Source organism: Salmo trutta, chromosome 18, assembly GCF_901001165.1.
Source record: "Salmo trutta chromosome 18, fSalTru1.1, whole genome shotgun sequence".
In the NCBI taxonomy this organism is placed as follows: Eukaryota; Metazoa; Chordata; class Actinopteri; order Salmoniformes; family Salmonidae; genus Salmo; species Salmo trutta.
In genome coordinates this window covers 57,535,870-57,557,457 of record NC_042974.1, presented here as the reverse complement: position 1 = coordinate 57,557,457, position 21,588 = coordinate 57,535,870, and the positions used below count along the sequence as shown (strand labels likewise).

The following is a 21,588-nucleotide window of genomic DNA, read 5'->3' as shown; positions in this document are numbered from 1 at the left end:
GTTGAGGGGGTAGGGAGAGAATGACCACAGGAGGAGAATGACCATTGAGGGGGTCTGGGGACCAAGTCAAATTAAAAACAATAAATTGTAATAATATACATATTAACTGCAACAGTGATGAATGTCATTGAGGTGGGGGCAGAGAAAGTCCATAGGGGGAATAACAGGGGAGCTAACTGACTAGTGGTGGCTATTCAGCAGCCTGATGGTCTGGGGGTAGAAACTATTAGCCACTCTCCGTTTTTGCCATGATGCTCCTGTGCAGCCCGTGTCTGAGTGATTGAACCGGGGAGAACAGGGCGTGCCTGGGGTCCCTGATGATCTTCCTGGACTTCCTGCGACACCTGGAGTTGTGGGTGTCCTGTTGGGCAGGCAGTCTGCACCCAATGGTGTGTTCAGCTGCACGTATAGCAGCTGAAGAGTTATAAATTGTGTTCAACCGCAGCTCCCTTGAAAAAGAGGCCTTGGTCTCAATGGGATTCCCTGCTAAAATAAAAATACAGTCACCAAATAATTTACAATGTAAAAGGTTTATAAAAATAAAACAAAGACGCATTCAAGTTAAGTTTTATTTTTATATATATATATTTTTTTCCATCAAAAAGTTGTTTGGAAGCTGAGACCCCTTTATTCCCTACCTGCTATTCTAAGCAACCGGGAAGAAAAATATGGATAATCGATAATACACACCTCATATACAGAAATGCATAGTGGTCTAGCACACACCTCCAGTAACTGCCTCCTCCAATGAGGTTCATTTTATCAACTGGGGTGCGTTCAATTTAACGTTTCCTCCGTTGCGTGACAGTTTGTACTGAATGACACGCTTCCCCAAAAAGGTGTGTACCGTTCTTCAAAAGTCTTTGAGGTGTGTTTGCTCTCGTTTGGTGGGTGTGGCATGATCAATATGGGTGTGACCATTTAAAATCGTAAAACCCGTGCAGCACACACCATTTACAATCTCCCTCTGGGCCAACATAACCACACTGTTCTTCAACTGGCTGTTTAGTGGAGTACAGTTTCCGTTGAGTTAAATGACTTGATGGAGAAAACTTAACACCATTCTTTCGTACTGAACGCACCCCTGGTTTGCACCAATGAGGTTTGTTCATTACAACTTTTCACCAATCAACAGTCTCAGCATAAGTGCAAAGTTAAAGGCACCACTGACACATCGGGGCTGCCTTTCACATGTGTTACCCTTTGTCACCAGAAGGATGTGTCAGAGCGTGACCAAACTCCACAGTATTCCCTTCACACACTGCCTCTGATCTAAAGTCAGTTTTGCTCTCTAGCCTGTCCAAACATGACGAGAAGGCAGAGTGAACGCAGGACAAGACTCCCCGTCTCAGTGTACCTCCAGAGTGGTGGACCTGCTTAGCGAGTAAGACAGAGAGAGCCTGTACACTGTATGCGTACTCCTCACTCCGTAAGAGCTACAAACAGGAGTCCCAGTGCAGAGTGAGGTCTGAGCTGTCCAGGAAGTCCGCTGAGAACACACTGGGGGGCGTGTGGGGGCCCAGAGGGGCGAGACTCGGCCTCCCACCTCCACCACCCATAGAGATGTCCAGCCAGTCCATGCTGTCCAGGACTGGGTCCCCGAAGTCAAGCCCTGCCGGGTGGGTGGAGAAGCCCAGGTCGCTAGTGTCCATGTCCACCGGGGAGGGGGGATGGTCCAGGATGCTGGGGGTGCTCTGCATTTGGCTGTGGAGGTTGTCAATCAAAGTCAGACCGCCGTCAGTCTCCACCCCCAGGAGGGGCGTGCCCGTGGTGCTCTCAAGGAAGTCCTCCAGACGACCACTTCCTGTGCAGGGCGATGTGCAGGGCGATGGCAAGGGCTGCTGGGAAGGCACAGCGGGCAGGGAGGGCTCCGGAGGGGTGGTGGACGGCGAGATGTGGAGAGGGGACGAGGGAGGGGTGGGGGGGGTCGGAGTGGATTTGGGCCAGGGAAGGGTCTGGGTTGGCTCGGAATCCAAAGATTTCTGGTTGGGGAAGAAAAAATAAAAACCATTAATATTAACAATGATCAAAACAAATGGGTTTGCTCATGTACTGGCAGTGAGACATGAAGTATACAGTACCAGTCAAAAGTTTGGACACAGCTACTCATTCAAGGGTTTTTCTTTATTTGAACTCTTTTCTAAATTGTAGAAAAATTGTGAATAAATCAAAACCATGAAATAACACATAAAATTGATTTTATATTCTTCAAATAGCCACCCTTTGCCTTGATTACAGCTTTGCACACTCTTGGCATTCTCTCAACCAGCTTCACCTGGAATGCTTTTCCAACAGCATTGAAGGAGTTCCCACATATGCTGAGCACTCGTTGGCTGCTTTTCCTTCACTCTGCGGTCCAACTCATCCCAAACCATCTCAATTGGGTTGAGGTCGGTTGATTGTGGAGGCCAGGTCATCTGATGCGGCACTCCATCGCTCTCCTTATTGGTCAAATTGCCTTTACACAGCATGGAGGTGTGTTGGGTTATTGTCCTGTTGAAAAAAAAATGATAGTCCCACTAAGCACAAACCAGATGGGATGGTGTATCGCTGCAGAATGCTGTGGTAGCCATGCTTGTTAAGTATGCCTTGAATTTTAAATAAATCACAGACAGTGTCACCTGCAAAGAACCCCTGCACCATCACACCTCCTCCTCCAATGCTTCACGGTGGGAACCACGCGTGCGGAGATCATCCATTCACCTACTCTGCGTCTCACAAAGACATGGCGGTTGGAACAACAACAACAAAAAACGCTAATTTGGACTCATCAGACCAAAGGACAGATTTCCACGATCTAATGTCCATTGCTCGTGTTTCTTGGCCCAATCAAGTCTCTTCTTCTTATTGATGTCCTTTAGTAGTGGTTTCTTTGCAGAAATTCGACCATGAAGGCCTGATTCACGCAGTCTCCTCTGAACAGTTGATGTTGAGATGTGTCTGTTACTTGAACTCTGTGAAGCATTTATTTGGGCTGCAATTTCTGAGGCTGGTAACTAATGAACATATCCTCTGCAGCAGAGGTAACTCTGGGTCTTCCTTTCCTGTGGTGGTCCTCATGAACTAGTTTCATCAAAGTGCTTGATGGTTTTTGTGACTGTACCTGAAGAAACGTTCACACTTCTGGACCTTTTTGTCGGATTGACTGACCTTCATGTCTTAAAGTAATGATGTACTGTCATTTCTCTTTGCTTATTTGAGCTGTTTTTGCCATAATATGGACTTGATCTTCTACCAAATAGGGCTATCTTCTGTATACCACCCCTACCTTGTCACAACACAACTGATTGGCTCAAACGCATTAAGAATGCACACCTGTTAATTGAAATGCATTCCAAGTGACTACCTCATGAAGCTGGTTGAGAGAATGCCAAGATTGTGCAAAGCTGTCATCAAGTCAAAGGGTCTCGAATATTTGAAAAATATATTTTGATTTGTTTAAAAAAAATTGGGTTACTACATGATTCCATGTGTTATTTCATAGTTGTGATGTCTTCACTATTATTCTACAATGTAGACAATAGTGAAAAATTCAGAAAAACCTTGAATGAGTAGGTGTATCCAATTTTTTTTGCTGGTACTGTTTATGTGAGTGTTATGTTGTGTGAACTGCTATGTTCTCTTACCTCCACTCTTCAAGAGGATGTCAAACAGATCGTCCATCTGTTGACTACTCAGCCCGTTCTCCTGGGAGAAGAGGACATATATTTTGAACAGTTTACAGTACTCATGGTTGTTTAAACAAAATCGTCAAACATGTACAGCACTATAAAATGACCAAAATACTTTGAGCAAATTTGAGACGAGACCGACGCGTACAGATGGACAGAGAAAACGAGAGAAGAGAAAGTAAGAGAAGAAAAGAGAATAAACATGAGCAGAGGGAGATGGGAGGAGTGAAGGACATACTTTGGGGCGTTGAGTGAAGGAGAAAGAGGTCTGTTCAGGAGAGGGAGGGGTGAACAAAGTGTGCCGGTCAAAGGTCGGACACACTTCTCTCTGAAAGGGTGGAAGCAGAGAATAAAGAAAGGATGAGGGAAGGGGAAAGGAAATAGGCTACAGAAAAAGAATGAAAACATGGAGGCGAATGAAAAATCAAATATGAGATGACGTTGACATGCCATGAATGATCATTGCAGATTATATCTTACCTTGAGGGAGGGGGGAGAGGCGCTTTGGCTTTCAGACAAGTTGGACACCTCGCCAAAGAAAGGATGGAGATTGGGCGGGGCGGAGACAGACTGAGTGGGCTCTGGCACTCCATTGGTTATGCCATTTGTTTCCAGATGTAGACTCACCTTCAGTTCCAGAACGAGAGCAGGAAGAGGAAGAGGAAATTAAATAAGGCCAGTCTTGATTTTTGTTATCATTTTAAGAAGGTGTTAACACGGCCACTCATTCATATTGAGTATTTCCCTAGGCACCCCTAGTCCCTTTAGTTAGAATGCCCGACAGCTCCTCAGGTACCCCTGATTTTCTATCCAATCAGAGACTTTCTCTTTAGCCTGCTAATTGTAAATCCCCCCTCGTCAGTGAGTTGCGTTGAAGACAGGCAGTTTGTGAGTTCGCCACAGAAGCAACAAGACGACAAGTCGCACCATGTTTAACGTTATTTGTGCGCGCATCTAATAGTGAGTAATATGTGATGTTTTATCACACTGTATGCTGCACGCAATGGCGATGCTTCTAGCTACTAGCTAGTTAGCCAGGCTAACTATTTACTATGGTTCACACACACGTTACATTGCAGTTATATTTATGATTGAGATACAAGAATATATGTCCTGTTATTATTGCATTTACTCTATGCAGTTTGTTGTATTGTACAGCCTGCTTGTAACTGTGGCAACTTATTAGAGTTGTATTATGGTATTAGTATTGTATACTGTATGGTAATATATATCTTAGATTATATTGTATGCATATTTCAGGTCCATCTGTGTATAGTCATACATAACCTACTATAGTACACAATAATATGTAAAAAGGGCATCTTTGGGCTCCAGAGTGGCGCAGCAATCTAAGGCACTGCATCTCAGTGCTAGAGGCGTCACTACAGACCCTGGTTCGATTCCAGGCTGTATTACAACCGGCCGTGATTAGGAGTCCCATAGGGCGGCGCACAATTGGCCCAGCGGCGTCCGGGTTAGGGTTTGGCCGGGGTAGGGCGTCACGGTAAATAAGAATTTGTTCTTAACTGACTTGCCTAGTTAAATAAAAAGGTTAAAAATATATATATTTTCTACCTTGTAGAACCACTACCTAGTTACCCATGAAAGAACCCTAAAGATCTCCAGTGTGTTGGTTGACAGTGATGTGTGACAAGTCAGTCAAGACAGCACCCATACAGGTTTACCCCCTATCCTTTTTTACAGACGGTGACCGCTAATATTGTGTGTGTGTGACAACCTTGTTTCTGTCACAATATTTTGTAATTGTAATACCTTTTTGATAGACTGGTTGACAGGGCCTGGTTGTAACTGTTGTTTTGATTGGGTAACGGGGCTCAGTATCTCAGCTGGCAATTGGCTGGGGAACTTGCTTGGAGTTGACTGCAATCGCTAGAGTAAAAAGGGCAACTTTACTGCACTGTGATACCATCTTACACAATCATGTCACCAACATAGAGACCTGTAACACTTAACAGCAGATTTACAGTGTAACTGTACTGTACCTGCAGTGTGATGCGTTGCGATCCACTGGTTTTGCCCAATGAGGTCACGCCGTTTTGGCCCTCTGCACTGTTATTGGTCAGTGCTATCAGGTAGTGGTTGCCATTGCCGTCGGTGACCAGGGTGGGTGTGGTGCCCGACTTGAGGAGGTCCAATGAGAAGGTTTGGGCGGGGACCTGGGTGCCATTCTGTTGGCTGATGAAGACTGGAGTGACCTGAAGAGAATAGAGTAGGAAAGAGGCATATTCAAACACAGGGCCCAGACACAAGACAGAGAAGGGGAAGAGACTAGGTTTGAAACCTGTCTCTCCTGCTTGCCAGACTGTTAGCCTGTTGAGCTAAAGTCTTCAGGTTTCAGACAAGTTTATTCCGTTAAAAATGAAATATGGACCTGATGTGTGGCGACTGTCAGCGGCGTGTATTCCTATACTGTAGATCTACAGACTGTATGATCGAGAGCTGTAATGATTGAATGTACCTGTTGTGGGGTGACTGTCTGACTCAGTTGTTTGTTCTGCTGCTGTCTCTGGGACTGTCTCTGCTGCACTTGCAGCTGCTTGTCCTGCAGCTGTTTGGCCTGCAGCTGGAGCTGTTTCTGCTGAGTCTGCTGGATGATCAGCTGCTGCTGCTGTAATAATAACTGGGCCGAAGGCTTCTGCATCTGCTGTGTCTGTTGTTGCTGGAGCTGTTTGGAATGCTGTTGTGTCTGTTGTTGTTGTAGTGAGTGTGTCTGTAGTAGTTGTATCTGTGGTTGTTGTGTCTGCTGTTGTTTCAGTTGTTGTGTCTGTTGTTCAACCTGTATCCGGGGGATTTGCTGCAGTTTGAGCAGGTTCTGCTGAGAGCACTGTGTCGGCTGAGCCTCGTCCACTCCCTCCATCCCTTCTTCTGTCTCTACCTCCTTCTTGACCCTCACCATGTCTGTGTTGGTGAGAGAGAAATGGAGGATGGTTGAGGCTTTGATTGGGGTGGTTTGGGCCTCCTGGGCATAACTGTTCACCACCACTCCCTGTACTCCCTCCATCTCTTCTCCCTCCATCTCTCTCACTGTTCCAGTCTGTTTCCCCTGCTCCAATTGAGAGCGGAGGTTCTCCACCAGCCTCTGTTTCTGCCTCAGCATGCGTGTCAGCTCCTCAATCTGCTTGTCCTTCTCCTGGAGCATCTGGTCCTTGTCCAAGGGGGAGGCCTCCATGGTTGCCCCGGCTAGGGGCTCCTGAGGTGGGGCGGCAGGCTGAAGCTCGGTGGGAGAAGGCCGGGACTGGGAGAGGCTGCAGGTGGATAAGTGACCCTGGTTCTCCTCTTTGATGGAGGCTGGGGAGGGGTGCTGTGGAGAGGGGTGCAGGCTGAGCTGGGTCAGGGGAGAGCTCACCATCTCCCCGAACACGTCTCCATTACAGCTGGTCTCGTCGGGGCTCATCACCGCCAGAGACCGTTCTGACGGTGTGGGGGAGACTGGAGGGGAGGAGCTCGTACTGCCAAACCTCATAATACAGGCCGGAGCGGCACTCTGAGCCAATGAGAAAGCGGGTATATACCCTGCTGCCTCTCCTGAATGGTGGGTGTGGGGATTAGTTCCGGCCTGGGGGGGGGGAGGGCTGGTGGAGCCAGCAGGTTGGGTTGAGGCGTGCGGTGGGGTTGGTTGGCTGGGTTTAGGGGTTACAGAAGCAGTAACACCAGCTCGACCTCCACCGTTCTGCTCCTGGTAGTTCCTCAGCCTCTCGATCAGGTCCATCTTAGTGCCAGACACGGTCAGACACCGTAGTTTCAGCTCCTGTTTCAGCTCAGCAACCTGGAGGAGAGAAGCAGAAGTACAGTTATGATTCTGATCCATTACATCTGTCCGTGTCTCTCTCTCTCTCCCCCCGTCTCCGTCTCGCTCGCTCTCCCTCCGTCTCCCTCTCTCCATCTCTTTCGTCTCTCCGTCTCTCTCCCCCGTCTCTCTCTCCCCCCGTCTCTCCCTCTCTCCCCGTCTCTCTCCCTCTCTCTCCCCGTCTCTCTCCCTCTCTCTCCCCGTCTCTCTCCCTCTCTCCCCGTCTCTCCCCGTCTCTCTCCCCGTCTCCTCGTCTCTCTCCCTCTCTCCCCGTCTCTCTCCCTCTCTCCCCGTCTCTCTCCCTCTCTCCCCGTCTCTCTCCCCGTCTCCTCGTCTCTCTCCCCGTCTCCTCGTCTCTCTCCCCGTCTCCTCGTCTCCCTCCCTCTCTCCCCGTCTCCTCGTCTCTCTCCCCGTCTCCTCGTCTCTCTCCCCATTTCTCTCTCTCCTCCGTCTCTCTCCCCGTCTCTCTCCCCCCGTCTCTCTCCCCCGTCTCTCTCTCTCCCCCCGTCTCTCTCTCTCCCCCGTCTCTCTCCCCGTCTCTCCCCGTCTCTCCCCCTCTCTCCTTGTCTCTCTTCCCCTCTCCTTGTCTCTCTCCGTCTCTCCCCCCGTCTCTCTCCCTGTCTCTCTCCGTCTCTCCCCCCGTCTCTCTCAAATTCAAATTCAAGCTGCTTTATTGGCATGAAAAACATTGTGTCAATATTGCCAAAGCAACAATGTATATAATATACATTGTAATAAAATTATAAACATTTACAAATAATAATATAAAATGGCAGTAAATAATAATACAAAATTAAATATACAAATCTAAATATGGAAAATGAAACTATAACTTATAACTAAACAACGGTCATCTTCACCATTACATCAGTACTACAACCAATCGGCCAATCGGTGGTCACTCAGCCTGTACTTGGTAAGGATCTGTCTCTGCTTCGTATCTCTGACAGAGTAGAGATAATCAGCCAATTCATATTCTCTGTTTAGGGTCAGATAGCAATTTAGTCGGCTTTGGGATTTTGTTTTGTTTTTCCAATGTTGTAAATATGAGTCTTTTGATTGGTTCATGATTTTGTTTATTTGAATTCTTTCTTTTGAAGCAGTGCTGGTGTCAGCTTGGTTGGTGAGGTCCAACACCAGCTGACTGAGAGGGCTCGTTTCTGGGCTCAGCTCTTGGGTTTGAAGTGCTTTAAATTGCAGACTTGAATTTGGACTTGAATTTAGATGTAGCCAAAATTTTAATGATCTTTTCTGTATTTTCATTATTACTGGAAAGCGGCCCAATTCTGCCCTACATGCATTAGTTGGTGTATTTCTCTGGACTTGTTGGATTTTCCGACAGAATTCTGCATGTAGGGGGCTTCAATTGGATGTTTGTCCCACATTTTAAAGTCTAGTTTATTGAGTGGCCCCCAAACCTCACTTCCGTAAAGAGTTATTGGTAGGATTACACTGAAATATTTTGGTCCAAATTCTAATTGGGATGTTGATTTTGAATAATTTCTCTGATTCTACCATTTCTCTGATTCTACCATTAAGCATGTACAGGCCTAAGACTTGACAGAGATGCACTAACTCCTTCCCATTTTTGTTCAGTATTTGGTCAGGACTGTTTCTATTATTTATAATAGGGCTACTGTACAAGGAGGGGTGTCCAAATATGTGGTGGTTACCTCCCGCATCAGTGAAGTCAGGCTCAGAACCTGTTCTTGCATTGAAATCTCCACAAAGAAGCACTTTACCCTCTGCCTGAAATGGAATGATTTCTATATGGAGATGGTCAAAAAACTGATCATCATAATATGGTGAATCTGAAGGAGGAGCATAAGCTGCACATATGTATACATCATTGTCACAGTAGATTGTACCTTTGTTAAGTTTTAGCCAAATGTGACTGGTACCTTTTTTCATTTCATTCAGTGCTAAGTCCTGCTTATGCCAAATGATGATTCCACCTGAGTCTCGGCCCCGTTTAACATTTTTATGTTTGATTGATGGTAGTAAACTTTCTCTATAGCCTGAGGGACACTGAGTATCTATGTCTCCACGACACCATGTTTCCAGTAGGATTAGGATGTCCTGTCCCTTGATGTTTTTAATCAATTCTGGATTTGTTGTTTTATAACCAAAATGTGAAGAGTATAGGCCCTGGATATTCCAAGAGCTGATGGTTAATGATTTCATTTATAATAAGTGATATTCACTGGTTTGAGTAAAGTACATTGAAAAAAAACAAAATAATAATAATAATAAATATATAATATATATATATAATAAATATATATATATATAATAAATATATATATATATATAATAAATATATATATATATATATATATATATATATATATATATATATATATATATATACACACATATATACACACATATATACATACACACACACACACACACACACACACATATATATATACACACACATATACATACACACACACACACATATATATACACACGCATACATACACACGCACACACACCTTTACATATAATTATTATTATAATACCGGTGCCAATAAAATTAAGAATAGTTGTAAACAAATTAAGAACGGATTAAGATGGCACAAAAAATAAGTACAATGCTGCAACCCTGTGTGTGTGTGTGTGTGTGTGTGTGTGCAAGTGTGAATTAAAGGGTCTGTCTAGCTCAGTAGTCTGCATATTAGTTGCAGTAGTTGGCGCACCTCTCCAATCGTTCTAGGTGTCTTTTGCCAGAGGTTACCTCAGCATATGTAGGCTGATGATCTGAATGATACATGGTGTGGACTGCATCATGTGATGTACTTCTCTGAAGGACAGTGTTCTGTCCGACCCTGGAGTAGTGGTCAGAGCTGTGTTGTGATGGGCCAGGTCCAGTAGAGCTGTGTTGTGATGGGCCAGGTCCAGTAGAGCATTCCACAGTGATCTGTTGATTTATTTTGTTGATCAACTGTCCTGGGAAGTCTTTTCTTGGTAGGAGGGTGGACACAACTATATTGGTTGTTGGGAACATAGCCTGTGCCTGTTCTGCCACTCTTCTCACTGCCCCAGATACATTTTCACCTTTGGCATGAAGGTCGTTTGTGCCAGTGTGGATGATGATGTTGTCGGGGGTGTCAAACCTGGTCTGACTGAGTAGCTGCCTTGCGCTGTCAGTTGTAGGACACCAGAACTTATACACCTGGTGTCTAGGGAATCATCTTTCCTGGACTAAGAACTTCCCATTTGAATCAATAAGGATTGCAGTTGTATGTGATTGTCTGGGTGGAGCAGACTGGGAGACTGGTATTCTGACCTGGGCTGGAGCAGACTGGGAGGCTGGTATTCTGACCTGGGCTGGAGCAGACTGGGAGGCTGGTATTCTGACCTGGGCTGGAGCAGACTGGGAGGCTGGTATTCTGACCTGGGCTGGAGCAGACTGGGAGGCTGGTAGGTTAACCTGGGCTGGAGCAGACTGGGAGGCTGGTATTCTGACCTGGGCTGGAGAAGACTGGGAGGCTGGTATTCTGACCTGGGCTGGAGCAGACTGGGAGGCTGGTAGGTTAACCTGGGCTGGAGCAGACTGGGAGGCTGGTAGGTTAACCTGGGCTGGAGCAGACTGGGAGGCTGGTATTCTGACCTGGGCTGGAGCAGACTGGGAGGCTGGTATTCTGACCAGGGCTGGAGCAGACTGGGAGGCTGGTATTCTGACCTGGGCTGGAGCAGACTGGGAGGCTGGTTGGCTGACCTGGGCTGGAGCAGACTGGGAGGCTGGTATTCTGACCTGGGCAGGAGCAGACAGGGTGGCTGGTATTCTGACCTGGGCAGGAGCAGACAGGGTGGCTGGTTGGTTGACCTGGGCTGGAGCAGACAGGGTGGCTGGTTGGTTGACCTGGGCTGGAGCAGACAGGGTGGCTGGTTGGTTGACCTGGGCTGGAGCAGACAGGGTGGCTGGTTGGTTGACCTGGGCTGGAGCAGACAGGGTGGCTGACCTGGGCTGGAGCAGACAGGGTGGCTGGTTGGTTGACCTGGGCTGGAGCAGACAGGGTGGCTGGTTGGTTGACCTGGGCTGGAGCAGACAGGGTGGCTGGTTGGTTGACCTGGGCTGGAGCAGACTGTGCTGGAGCAGACTGGGAAGCAGGTAGGCTGACATGGGCTAGAGCAGACTGGGATGCTGGTTGGCTGATCTGGGCTGGAGCAGACTGACTGTGTTGCAATAGAAGCGTTGTTTCTTGTATTATTGTCACTTGTGTCTTTAGAGGACTGTTTCACTTTGATGTCCTTTTTCTGGCTTTCTTTTCTTCTGTTAACTAGATATTCTTTGTTAGCTAGCTAGCTTCTTCCAGGAGAGTCCCTAGCAACTGGTAAACAATTCAGCTAGCTAAGATAACTGTACAATTTATGAAAAATAGTTACTTTTTCAAAAGCCTATCTTCTTTGTTGCTTGTTTTGTCTCCTATTCGGTCTTGCAGTTTTCTTTTTTCCCGATTTACTTCACTCTAAAAACCATGTAAATTTCAATATTTGTAGGAGCTTATTTACTCCGGAATATATATATATACACTACTCAAAAAAATAAAGGGAACACTTAAACAACACATCCTAGATCTGAATGAAATAAATAATCTTATTAAATACATTTTTCTTTACTTAGTTGAATGTGCTGACAACAAAATCACACAAAAATAATCAATGGAAATCCAATTTATCAACCCATGGAGGTCTGGATTTGGAGTCACACTCAAAATTAAAGTGGAAAACCACACTACAGGCTGATCCAACTTTGATGTAATGTCCTTAAAACAAGTCAAAATGAGGCACAGTAGTGTGTGTGGCCTCCACGTGCCTGTATGACCTCCCTACAACGCCTGGGCATGCTCCTGATGAGGTGGCGGATGGTCTCCTGAGGGATCTCCTCCCAGACCTGGACTAAAGCATCCGCCAACTCCTGGACAGTCTGTGGTGCAACGTGGCGTTGGTGGATGGCGCGAGACGTGATGTCCCAGATGTGCTCAATTGGATTTAGGTCTGGGGAACGGGTGGGCCAGACCATAGCATCAATGCCTTCCTCTTGCAGGAACTGCTGACACACTCCAGCCACATGAGGTCTAGCATTGTCTTGCATTAGGAGGAACCCAGGGCCAACCGCACCAGCATATGGTCTCACAAGGGGTCTGAGGATCTCATCTCGGTACCTAATGGCAGTCAGGCTACCTCTGGCGAGCACATGGAGGGCTGTGCGGCCCCCCAAAGAAATACCACCCCGCACCATGACTGACCCACCGCCAAACCGGTCATGCTGGAGGATGTTGCAGGCAGCAGAACGTTCTCCACGGCGTCTCCAGACTCTGTCACGTCTGTCACATGCTCAGTGTGAACCTGCTTTCATCTGTGAAGAGCACAGGGCGAATTTGCCAATCTTGGTGTTCTCTGGCAAATGCCAAACGTCCTGCACGGTGTTGGGCTGTAAGCACAACCCCAACCTGTGGACGTCGGGCCCTCATACCACCCTCATGGAGTCTGTTTCTGACCGTTTGAGCAGACACATGCACATTTGTGGCCTGCTGGAGGTCATTTTGCAGGGCTCTGGCAGTGCTTCTCCTGCTCCTCCTTGCACAAAGGCGGAGGTAGCGGTCCTGCTGCTGGGTTGTTGCCCTCCTACGGCCTCCTCCACATCTCCTGATGTACTGGCCTGTCTCCTGGTAGCGCCTCCATGCTCTGGACACTACGCTGACAGACACAGCAAACCTTCTTGCCACAGCTCGCATTGATGTGCCATCCTGGATGAGCTGCACTACCTGAGCCACTTGTGTGGGTTGTAGACTCCGTCTCATGCTACCACTAGAGTGAAAGCACCGCCAGCATTCAAAAGTGACCAAAACATCAGCCAGGAAGCATAGGAACTGAGAAGTGGTCTGTGGTCCCCACCTGCAGAACCACTCCTTTATTGGGGGTATCTTGCTAATTGCCTATAATTTCCACCTGTTGTCTATTCCATTTGCACAACAGTATGTGACATTTATTGTCAATCAGTGTTGCTTCCTAAGTGGACAGTTTGATTTCACAGAAGTGTGATTGACTTGGAGTTACATTGTGTTGTTTAACTTCTTGGGGCTATGTGGGACGTTAGCGTGCCACCCGTGGCGCACCCTATCAACAGCAGGTGCATTTCAAGAGCGGCAAATTTGAAACCAAATAAATGTCAAAATTCAAATTTCTCAAACATACACCCTTTGAAAGATAAACATCTCCTTAATCTAACCACGTTGTCCGATTTCAAAAAGGTTTTACGGCGAAAGCATAAAGTTAGGTTATGTTAGGAGAGTACATTGACAATAGCTGTGTGTAATGTATTGTCGATTCAAAGACATGCGTCACCAAAACCATAAAATCAGCTAAAATTATGCACTAACCTTTTACAATCTCCATCAGATGACACTCCTAGGACATTATGTTAGACAATGCATGCATTTTTAGTTCTATCAATTCATATTTATATCCAAAAACAGCGTTTTACTATGGCGTTGATGTTCAGGAAATCGTTTCCCTCCAATAACCGGCTGTCAAGTCATGACAACAAAATAATTAATTAATATTAGAAAACATTGGTAAAATATTATATTGTCATTCAAAGAATTATAGATTTACATCTCTTGAACGCAATCGACTTGCCAGATTTAAAAATAACCTTACTGGGAAATCACACTTTGCAATAATCTGAGCACTGCGCCCAGAAAAATACGCTTTGCGATACAGACTAACCGCCATGTTGGAGAGATCTAAAATACTATGTAAATAATCCATTACCTTTTGATTGTCTTCATCAGATGTCACTTCCAGGAATCCCAGGTCCATAACGAATGTAGTTTTGTTCAAAAAAGCTCATCATTTATGTCCAAAAAGCTCCGTGTTGTTAGCACATGATCTAAGCCAGCCGGACTTCACTTCACTTCACGAACGGAAAAAATATATTTACGTTCGTTCAAACATGTCAAACGTTGTATCGCATAAATCATTAGTGCCTTTTTTAACCAGAACATGAATAAAATTCAAGGCGGACGATTGCGTTCTCTTTTAAACCGTATTGGAACGAGAGTACCCAACATGAACTTGCGCGCCAGGTGTCTAATGGGCCATCACCGTTCCATGGCTCTTGTTCGGTCAGATCTCACAGTATAAGACTCAAAACACTTTGTAAAGGCTGGTGACATCTAGTGGAAGCAATTGGAAGTGCCAAAACATTCCTCAGCCCCTTTGTTTTTCAATGGCATAGGCTTAAAGTCAATTCAACACATCAGGTATCCACTTCCTGTCAGGATCTGTCTCAGGGTTTTGCCTGCCAAATGAGTTCTGTTATACTCACAGACACCATTCAAACAGTTTTAGAAACTTTAGGGTGTTTTCTATCCATATATAATAAGTATATGCATATTCTAGTTACTGGGTAGGATTAGTAACCAGATTAAATCGGGTACATTTTTTTATCCAGCCGTGAAAATACTGCCCCCTATACCTTAACAGGTGAAGTGTTCCCTTTATTTTTTTGAGCAGTATATATATATATATATATCCCTCCCCCTCTCTCTCCCTCCCCCTCTCCCCCTCAATTCAATTCGCTTTATTGGCATGACGTAACAATATACATATTGCCAAAGCTTATTTTGGATATTTACAATATAAAAAATGAGAATCAAAATTGTCAACGGGACAACAGTAACAACAATAACCAAGGGTCAAAATAACCATACATTCGACAATAACAATAAGCATACAGTAGAGGACATGTGCAGGTTTATTGGTCTGTCAGACACTGTCCCTCAACTTATGGCATGCAGCAATGTAGTGCGCTGCCAACCCACAGCTCTCTGCGTCCTCCCCCAACAGGACAGGTAGCCTATCCTCATCAGAGAGGTCTTTGAAACCTTGAAAAGGGTTTCAAATTTGGGTTTTCCTGTGTCTACCCTTCTCAATGGCAAGGCTGTGCTCACTGAGCCTGTACTTTGTCAAGGTTTTTCTAAGGTTTTGATCAGTAACCATGGTCAAATATTTAGCCATAGTGTACTGTCGATTTAGGGCCAGATAGCACTGCATTTTGCTGTGTTTGTGCTTGTGTTTCCCAATAAGCAATGTAGTTTTGTTTTGACTGTGTTGTAATTTGGTTTATTCTGATTGATTGGATGTTCTGGTCCTGAGGCTTCAGTGTGTTAGTAGAACAGGTTTGTGAACTCAGCCCCAGGACCAGCTGGATGAGGGGACTCTTTTCTTTGCTCAGCTCTTGGCATTGCAGGGCTTGGTAATGATATGAGAGGGGGTCAGTGTATTTTAGATGTTTCCAAAACTTAATTGCTCTTTTTTGAGTTTTTATTATTAGTGGATGTTGGCCTAATTCTGCCCTGCATGCATTGGTTGTAGTTTTCCTCTGGACACGTAGGAGAATCTTACAGAACTCTGCATGTAGGGTTTCAATGGGGTGTTTGTCCCATTTGATGAAATCTTGTTTTGCAAGTGGACCCCACACCTCGCTGCCATAAAGTGCAATTGGTTCAATGACATATTCAATTAGTTTTAGCCAAATTTTAATAGGTATTTCAATTTGAATTTGCTTTTTAATGGCGTAGAATGCCCTGCGTGCTTTCACTCTGAGTTCATTCACTGCCTCATTAAGGTGTCCAGTTGAGCTTATTTTTAAACCTAAGTAATTGTAGTGTGTACAGTACTCTATATATTTTGTACTAATTGAGAACTTTGGTCTAATTCCCTGAGATCTGGATCTTCTCTGGAAAATCATTATTTTAGTCTTTTTGGGGTTTACTGCCAGGACCCAGGTCTGGCAGTACTGCTCTAGCAGGTCCAGGCTCTGCTGTAGGCCATGTGCTGTGGGTGACAGCAGGCATAGGTCATCTGCGAACAGTAGGCATTTAACTTCTGAATTGTGGAGACTCTCTCTTTCCCTCTCCCTCCTTCCCCGTCTCTCCCTCCCTCCCTCTCCCTCCCCGTCTCTCCCTCTCGCTCCCTCCCCGTCTCTCCCTCTCGCTCCCTCCCCGTCTCTCCCTCTCGCTCCCTCCCCGTCTCTCCCTCTCGCTCCCTCCCCGTCTCTCCCTCTCTCTTCCTCCCCGTCTCTCCCTCTCGCTCCCTCCCCGTCTCTCCCCGTCTCCCGCTCTCTCTCTCTCTCCCCGTCTCCCGCTCTCTCTCTCCCCGTCTCCCGCTCTCTCTCTCTCTCCCCGTCTCCCGCTCTCTCTCTCTCCCCGTCTCCCGCTCTCTCTCTCTCTCCCCGTCTCCCGCTCTCTCTCTCTCTCCCCGTCTCACGCGCTCTTTCTCTCTCCCCCCGTCTCCCGCTCTCTCTCTCTCTCCCCCCCGTCTCCCGCTCTCTCTCTCCCCCCGTCTCCCGCTCTCTCTCTCTCCCCCGTCTCCCGCTCTCTCTCCTCCCCCCGTCTCCCGCTCTCTCTCTCTCCCCCGTCTCCCGCTCTCTCTCTCTCCCCCGTCTCCCGCTCTCTCTCCCCCCGTCTCCCGCTCTCTCCCCCCCGTCTCCCGCTCTCTCTCTCTCCCCTCTCCCTCTCTCCCCGTCTCCCTCTCTCCCCGTCTCCCTCTCTCCCCGTCTCCCTCTCTCACCGTCTCCCTCTCTCACCGTCTCCCTCTCCGTCTCCCTCCGTCTCCCTCTCCCTCCGTCTCCCTCTCCCTCCGTCTCCCTCTCCCTCCGTCTCCCTCTCCCTCCGTCTCCCTCTCTCTCCGTCTCCCCCTCTCTTCCCGTCTCCCTCTCTTCCCGTCTCCCTCTCTCCCTCTCTCACCGTCTCCCTCTCTCTCCCTCTCTCACCGTCTCCCCTCTCTCTCCGTCTCCCTCCGTGTCCCTCTCCCCGTCTCCCTCTCTCTCCCCGTCTCCCTCTCTCTCCCCGTCTCCCTCTCTCTCTCCCCGTCTCCCTCTCTCTCCCCGTCTCCCTCTCTCTCCCCGTCTCCCTCTCTCTCCCCGTCTCCCTCTCTCTCCCCGTCTCCCTCCCTCCCCGTCTCCCTCTCTCTCCCCGTCTCCCTCTCTCTCCGTCTCCCTCCCTCCCCGTCTCCCGCTCTCTCCCAGTCTCCCTCTCTCTCCCCGTCTCCCTCTCTCTCCCGTCTCCCTCCCTCCCCGTCTCCCTCTCTCTCCCAGTCTCCCTCTCTCTCCCAGTCTCCCTCTCTCTCCCGTCTCCCTCTCTCCCCGTCTCCCGCTCTCTCTCTCTCCCCCCGTCTCCCGCTCTCTCTCTCTCCCCCCGTCTCCCGCTCTCTCTCTCTCCCCCGTCTCCCGCTCTCTCTCTCTCCCCCGTCTCCCGCTCTCTCTCCCCCCGTCTCCCGCTCTCTCCCCCCCCGTCTCCCGCTCTCTCTCCCCCCCGTCTCCCGCTCTCTCTCTCTCCCCGTCTCCCTCTCTCCCCGTCTCCCTCTCTCCCCGTCTCCCTCTCTCACCGTCTCCCTCTCTCACCGTCTCCCTCTCCCTCCGTCTCCCTCTCCCTCCGTCTCCCTCTCCCTCCGTCTCCCTCTCCCTCCGTCTCCCTCTCTCTCCGTCTCCCCCTCTCTTCCCGTCTCCCTCTCTTCCCGTCTCCCTCTCTCCCTCTCTCACCGTCTCCCTCTCTCTCCCTCTCTCACCGTCTCCCTCTCTCTCCGTCTCCCTCCGTGTCCCTCTCCCCGTCTCCCTCTCTCTCCCCGTCTCCCTCTCTCTCTCTCCCCGTCTCCCTCTCTCTCTCCCCGTCTCCCTCTCTCTCCCCGTCTCCCTCTCTCTCCCCGTCTCCCTCTCTCTCCCCGTCTCCCTCTCTCTCCCCGTCTCCCTCCCTCCCCGTCTCCCTCTCTCTCCCCGTCTCCCTCTCTCTCCGTCTCCCTCCCTCCCCGTCTCCCGCTCTCTCCCAGTCTCCCTCTCTCTCTCTCCCTCTCCTCTCTCTCCCGTCTCCCTCCCTCCCCGTCTCCCTCTCTCTCCCAGTCTCCCTCTCTCTCCCAGTCTCCCTCTCTCTCCCGTCTCCCTCTCTCCCCGTCTCCCTCTCTCCCCGTCTCCCTCTCTCCCCGTCTCCCTCTCTCCCCCGTCTCCCTCTCTCTCCCCGTCTCCCTCTCTCTCCCCGTCTCCCGCTCTCCCCGTCTCCCTCTCTTCCCGTCCCCCGTCTCCCTCTCTCTCCCCGTCTCCCTCTCTCACCGTCTCCCTCTCTCTCCCTCTCTCACCGTCTCCCTCTCTCTCCGTCTCCCTCTCTCTCCGTCTCCCTCTCTCTCCGTCTCCCTCCGTGTCCCTCTCTCTCTCCCCGTCTCCCTCTCTCCCCCTCTCTCCCCGTCTCCCTCTCTCTCTCCCCGTCTCCCTCTCTCTCTCTCCCCGTCTCCCTCTCTCTCCCCGTCTCCCTCTCTCTCCCCGTCTCCCTCTCTCTCCCCGTCTCCCTCTCTCTCCCCGTCTCCCTCTCTCTCTCCGTCTCCCTCTCTTCCCGTCCCCGTCTCCCTCTCTCTCCCCGTCTCCCTTTCTCACCGTCTCCCTCTCTCTCCCTCTCTCACCGTGTCCCTCTCTCTCCGTCTCCCTCCGTGTCCCTCTCTCTCCGTCCCCCTCTCTCCCCGTCTCTCTCTCTCCCCGTCCCCGTCTCCCTCTCCCCGTTTCCCTCTCCCCGTTTCCCTCTCCCCGTCTCCCTCTCCCCGTTTCTCTCTCTCTCTCTCTCTCTCTCTCTCTCTCTCTAAGTGCATATCAATAGTCTAATGTGGTTCTCTTCTAATCTCCCTTTCTTTATCTACACTGATCTGAAATAAATACATTCCCAGTAGCTAGTGTCTACACACAGAAGTAGAATTCTGTTTCTATGTATCCACCTATCTACTCACTTTGAAGTCATCCAGGTTGGCTGGTAGCGTCAAAGGTTTGGTCCCTCCCACAGGGGTTTGGCTCTGACGACTGGACCCATTCTGATTGGAAGGGGCAGGGGTCGTCGGGGGAACACTGTGCAAAAGGGAGGGGGTGGGGTTGGTTGAAGGTAGTTGCTCTGCAGGTGGTCTGAGGAGAGAGAAACAACAGATGAGTCAGTCCACACACACAGTCTTATGCAGCTAACCTTATGGGGCCATACAATTCAGTTCAAAATCCTATTATTTTAACCCGTACCCTAACCCTAACGTTAAGCTAAAAACCTAACCTTAACCCTAGCTTAGGTTTAGAATTAGGTTTAGGAGCTTGTGGGGACCAACAAAATGTCCCCAGTTGGTCAAATTGTTGTTTGTTTACTATTCTTGTGGGGCCTTCTGGAGAGACACACACCTCTTCCCTCCCCCCACACACCCTACACCTCTTCCCTCCCCCCACACACCCTACACCTCTTCCCTCCCCCCACACACCCTACACCTCTTCCCTCCCCCCACACACCCTACACCTCTTCCCTCCCCCCACACACCCTACACCTCTTCCCTCCCCCCACACACCCTACACCTCTTCCCTCCCCCCACACCCTACACCTCTTCCCTCCCTCCACACCTCTTCCCTCCCTCCACACCTCTTTCACACTCCACACCTCTTTCACACTCCACACCTCTTTCACACTCCACACCTCTTTCACACTCCACACCTCTTTCACACTCCACACCTCTTTCACACTCCACACCTCTTTCACACTCCACACCTCTTTCACACTCCACACCTCTTTCACACTCCACACCTCTTTCACACCCTACACCTCTTTCACACTCCACACCTCTTCACACTCCACACCTCTTTCACACTCCACACCTCTTTCACACTCCACACCTCTTTCACACTCCACACCTCTTTCACACTCCACACCTCTTTCACACTCCACACCTCTTTCACACTCCACACCTCTTTCACACTCCACACCTCTTTCACACTCCACACCTCTTTCACACTCCACACCTCTTTCACACTCCACACCTCTTTCACACTCTACACCTCTTTCACACTCTACACCTCTTTCACACTCTACACCTCTTTCACACTCTACACCTCTTTCACACTCCACACCTCTTTCACACTCCACACCTCTTTCACACTCTACACCTCTTTCACACTCTACACCTCTTTCACACTCCACACCTCTTTCACACTCCACACCTCTTTCACACTCCACACCTCTTTCACACTCCACACCTCTTTCACACTCCACACCTCTTTCACACTCCACACCTCTTTCACACTCTACACCTCTTTCACACTCTACACCTCTTTCACACTCTACACCTCTTTCACACTCCACACCTCTTTCACACTCCACGCCTCTTTCACACTCTACACCTCTTTCACACCCACACTCACACCTCTTCCCCCCCACACTCACTTGGGTGGTGCTGGGAGTATGGTGTGGTAGTTATAGTGCTGCTGCTGCTGGTGGAGGATCTGCAGCTGGAGGAAGAGCTGCTGCTGGTGGAGGATCTTGGTGTAGGTGGAGTCCAGCTGAGGGGGAGGCTCCCGGTCAGCCTTCTGGTCCGGAGGGATGTACTGGTGGTACTTCAGCTTCTTCATCTTGGGCTTGTTGTCTTTGGCCTTCTTAGGCCTCTGGGTGGGCCGCTCCGAACTGGGCTTGGACTGGGAGTGGGGGAAGAGTGGGAGATGGAGAAATAGTAAGTAAGATATGATTGCTTGTATACACAAAGTATTACATTCCATGATACTCTGATAGACAAACGACAGGGGATGTCTCTCACCTTGGTCTGACCAGTAGCAGGGCGGGAAGCTACCGGCATTGCTGTCCCATTGGTCAGCTTCTGAGGTGGCAATGATTCTTGGCCATTCACCGACAGCGGAGGTGGTGGTGGGACCTGGGTAAGGAACTGAGAAAACATCTGATTGGTCAGTTTAAGTGTCAACAATGGGACAACTCCTGTGATTACTTGTCTATGTAACTTGCAGGAATACCAGTGGCAATCTCCATTATGTGGCTATACGTACTGTACAAAAATAAGACTTCAACCTACTACCTGTGAGGGGGACATGTCCCTGTTCTGAGTGAGCATGTCAGAGGGGGACAGCTGGGAGAGTGGACCCAGTGGAGAGTCGTGATTGGCTAGTGGACCCGGAGAAAATGCATCACTGCTATCCTCGTCCAATGAGGATTCTCCTGCACCCTTTGGAGAATCTGAGAGAGACATTTATTAAACCTCTGTTTTGCCGTTCTTCTCGCCAAACAAATGATCGTCTACAACAAC

At 48.8% G+C, this 21,588-nt stretch overlaps 1 pseudogene; it reads right to left on the bottom strand.

Annotated features, from left to right (window-relative positions):
* Positions 1–561: 561 nt before the first annotated feature.
* LOC115152697 (myocardin-related transcription factor A-like) overlaps positions 562–21,588 on the bottom strand; it is a 70,806-nt pseudogene continuing 49,779 nt past the window's right edge.